Genomic DNA, 4,782 nt, shown 5'->3' with positions numbered 1-4,782 from the left:
GAGCTGAAGACACTCTCAGGATCTCATAACAAAAGGAAACTGTTGCTTTATAACACATTTAACACGTTATGGGTCAGTCTCTTTCTGTTGAAAATGATGTAATTGATCTACAGGAATCTGAGGCCTACTGGAGCTCAAAGTGTGAAGTGTGAAAGAAACTGCTAGATCAGGGGTCTGCAACCTACTGCACATGTTACCAACAGTGGCACGCAGAGGGATATTCACTGGCACTTGTGCAATAGAGAAAACTGCATTACGACATACATTATGAGGTAATAATATTTCATAGTCACAGCTTGTTAGGAGCTATAAATACCAGTATGTATAAAGAGCAAGGAAAAATGTAGCTGCAGATCATTTAATATTGGTCAACTGTTTTATAATTTAAATGTTAAATGACCAACAGCTATATCCAGCTAAATAGTAAAATGTCAGAACAGACAACACAAAACAGGTAAATGTGAGAAATGTATTATACAAAATGAATAGAAGTTATTTACATTCCCTGCCTACCTAAACCAGCTTATTGAGTGCACAGCACAAAATAAATAACCTCAAATAAAGAAAGAGTCCATGAAAGTTATTGGTGTTTTTCTTGGAGTATGTATGTTCTCTTCACTTCCCGGGTAGGTTTACATGTGCTCTTATCTGTATTTCAAATGAAGGCACAGGATGATGATGGTTCCAAAGATGCCAAGGCTGGCCACACCGGGCTCTTGGTCAGTACACTTCTGTGGTTGGCTCGCCACTGACCACGAGGGTCAGATTTAGATGGTCTTTCCCTTTCTAAAAACAAGTCTATACATACTGTGTGGTTCTGAGAGGTGGTAACAGAAAAGAGAGATTGTCGTTATTGTTATTATAGTTATAGTAGGTTTGAGTTGTCACAATGGTGAATTCTTGTGTTTGTTTTGGATGCAACAACTCCAACTTGTCTGGCCATCGGGTCCACCGATTTCCAAACAAGTAACACAAAGATTTCTGTGCTTCGAATCACTTCGTCCAGGCAAAGAGAAGCAATTTCGCTGCCTCCTCATTGACAAGACACATGGTGGTATGTGAAAAACACTTCACACCGGACAGCTACAACCAAGGAGATCTTATGGAATTTCGCATGGGATTTCGACGAAAAGGTTGGGTTAGGCTGGCAAATGGAGCTGTGCCATCGGTGCATGCAAGTCCACCTACAAAATCTGGCGGGAGTGATGAGTCTAACGTTAACGTTAGCACTAGCAGAGAATATGCCACCGGTCGTACGCGCACACTTTTCACCGTCTCCAAAACGCATCCAAGTAATTCTTTACTAATCCCTTTCTAAAAACAAGTCTATACATACAGTACAGAATGCATTAACTACAACTACAATTGCCTCATTTCTGTTCAAATCTAATCAACTTTTCTCCATTCAAATATCAAATCAGATATAACCAACTGTAAAGGATATAAATACTCTAGTCCTTATGCAAATGAATAACTACATAAGTATCACACCACATAACATAAGTCAGTTCCAATGAACAACAATCAATCAATCATGTACTTCCAGCTCACAGTATATAAATAAAATCATGAGATTTCTGAACCTAGATATTTATGTTTTTAACCTTTTAAATCTATTTATGCATCTTAATAGCATTTTAAACATCACATTTTAAAATATTTATTCTTTTTAGCAATAAAGATGAACTTCCTCATATACATATAAAACATGTATATTGACAATTAAATTAACTTAATCTCCTTATTTTAAATATGAAAACAAGAGGATAAATATCTCCCTCATTCAAATGACTTAAGTCAACAAAACAGTATGAAGACACCTTTAGTGATGTGAATACTATCAAAGATCTGCTACAGTGGTGACTAGCTTAGCTGATCTAGCATAAACAAACCAAATCAAATTTGCATTTAAATGTTAATGATTAACACGCGGATAGCGCAATTAGCGATCTTTTATGAACATCTCAAACAACACAAAACAATCTGAATCTGTGTCTATATGGTACCAAACAGCAAGAATCAGGTTCACAACTCTGATTGGTTTAAAAAGAATGGTATTTCGCGCCATAATGGAGCTAGCACAGTCAGCACAACACTCGCATTAGTATTAGCATCCTTACCGGAGATATCTTGAGAAGCTCGCTGTCATGAGGCAGCTCTCTCAGATTTCAACCTAATGGACACACCATATTTCAATATTTGGTATGAGATTTTTCTTTGAATTTCTATCCTTCACAGGATATTTTTCATACCAGTCCTTGTTGCTTTATAGTAGCTTCTTCATCAGAGGAAAGGCGTGTTTTTCGAAAAAAAAAAAAAAAAAAAGTAAATTCCCTGGGGTGTACGTGCCACCCACAGTCAGAAATTAAGAAAAAAAGTGTACTTATTCTAAGCTATGCTTAAAAAAATGGCATTTTCGCAGAGAACGAGTCAAATGACATAACGACAGGCAAACGTAGGCGCTGCCGCCCTGGTTCTCAGTGTGGTTCTGAGAGGTGGTAACAGAAAAGAGAGATTGTCGTTATCGTTATTATAGTTATAGTAGGTTTGAGTTGTCACAATGGTGAATTCTTGTGTTTGTTTTGGATGCAACAACTCCAACTTGTCTGGCCATCGGGTCCACCGATTTCCAAACAAGTAACACAAAGATTTCTGTGCTTCGAATCACTTCGTCCAGGCAAAGAGAAGCAATTTCGCTGCCTCCTCATTGACAAGAAACATGGTGGTATGTGAAAAACACTTCACACCGGACAGCTACAACCAAGGAGATCTTATGGAATTTCGCATGGGATTTCGACGAAAAGGTTGGGTTAGGCTGGCAAATGGAGCTGTGCCATCGGTGCATGCAAGTCCACCTACAAAATCTGGCGGGAGTGAAGAGTCTAACGTTAACGTTAGCACTAGCAGAGAATATGCCACCGGTCGCACGCGCACGCGCACACTTTTCACCGTCTCCAAAACGCATCCAAGTAATTCTTTACAATATTAGTTTTCTTAGTTACATCAGAGTTGACTTGGTTGTCTTTGACTAATCCAGGGGAGGAGATGTTGAGCGAGTCCCCCTACGGAGGAACCAGGAGAGCTGGAATCTCTCAGTGACCCAAAATACAAACCTTTTTATTAATGGAAACTGTTTCTGATTGTGTATCAAAAAATGTCATAGTCAGAATTAATGTGTGTTTCCTTTTCTTGTTTTTAGTGCTGTTGACAAGTTCATTGTTTGCCAGAGGCAGTTGCAGTCCTTGTTCACTGTTTGCCCTGCATGCTGTGGGGAAACCCAGGTACACATAATGCACCCGGAAGGAACTTTCATAAAAGTCAAGCAGGTAATGTCTTATTTGTCAACTGTCTGTGAGGAGATGAATTATAGTCTGTGAATGTACAGTATGTATATTAATTATTTGTGTCTTAACTATACAGGTATTTCACTGCCTCATCTTAAAGCTGCTTGAGTTTTGAATCTTCTCTCATCTTTCAGGCCTGCGGAACTTGTGGTTATGAGCGTTACTGGCAAAACCAAGAGAAGGTGCATCAGTGTGTTCAGAAGGAACAAGGCATGTCTTTGACATCTGGCATATTAGGAAAAGTATAAATGAACACAGCACTCCTGCGTTTACAAGCTGCGCACATCCACTGTTGCAGGGCCGTGCACAGGGGGGTGGCCCGGTGGCCAGAGCCACTGCCCCTCTGCCCTAATCGACTGAGGTGCCCCTTTTCCCCACCACTCCGCTCAAAGCATTCCGTTGATTCCGCGAATCCGCTCCAGGTTTTCCCGCTCGCTCCGCACTCCGCAGCATCACTCACAGTATGTGTCTGCGGCGCTTGTGAACAGAGGTGGGAAGTCCAGGGGCCAAAGAGTAAAAGTCCTGCCATATTTTTGTTCCACCCATGAACTCATCAGCTGATTTCACCAGAGGAGGAACCAAGTCATTCCTTCCAAGTCACAAACGAGTCTTGAGTCAAATCCCAAGTCCTCAAAGAGTAAAAGTTAATGAGATAATTAAGTGACTAATTAAATGAAGATGCATTAGTGATAAACACCTGCTGTTTACAATCAACATCACTGAAGAAAAGAGAAACACAAGAACTACAACTGACTTTAAGCACAGCCTTGGATGAAATCAATTAAAAAAAAATATATATATATATAAAAAAAAAAAAACTTTGCCACCATATTTGTGGTGAGTATTTGCGTCAGTTGATATCTTGAGCCTTTAAGCGGTTTTCACAAATTTGCTTCTATACAATTGCATTATTGTTTTGGAGCAAACATTTGTGCAATGCTGATACAACTCTTGATCTAGCAGGTGACTTATGCCTTTGATGACTGTATGATCTTGATTAAATTTCTTCATTATATGAGAATAGTTCGTGGCTTAGTTGTTAGAGAGAACTGCCGTGAATTCGCTGCTCTGTCTGTGCACTTTGGATGGGTTAAATACAGAATATGATTTCTGAGTACGGGTCACCACACTTAACTGTATGTCACTTTCACAAAAAAGAGAGAAATCTCATTATGAAAATGCCACCATATAATGCTTTATAACACTTCAATATTAAGAAAAAAAAAATTGGATTTAGGCATTTAGCCATGAACATTTATCATGTGATACTCAACAGTGGTGAAAATTATTATTCATACTGCAGTGCATTATGGGAGTAATTCATGTATTGCAACATGAAGCATTTTGTTGATTGTAACCATTGTAGAGATTCATATGCTGGTTCTTGATATATGTGTGTGTGTCTAAAAAGCACTGGAGTTCAAACTTTTATATGTGT

This window comes from Carassius auratus, unplaced genomic scaffold, assembly GCF_003368295.1.
Source record: "Carassius auratus strain Wakin unplaced genomic scaffold, ASM336829v1 scaf_tig00045801, whole genome shotgun sequence".
NCBI lineage: Eukaryota > Metazoa > Chordata > Actinopteri > Cypriniformes > Cyprinidae > Carassius > Carassius auratus.
The sequence above is the reverse complement of the archived record's forward strand: the minus strand, read 5'-3'. Positions refer to the sequence as shown.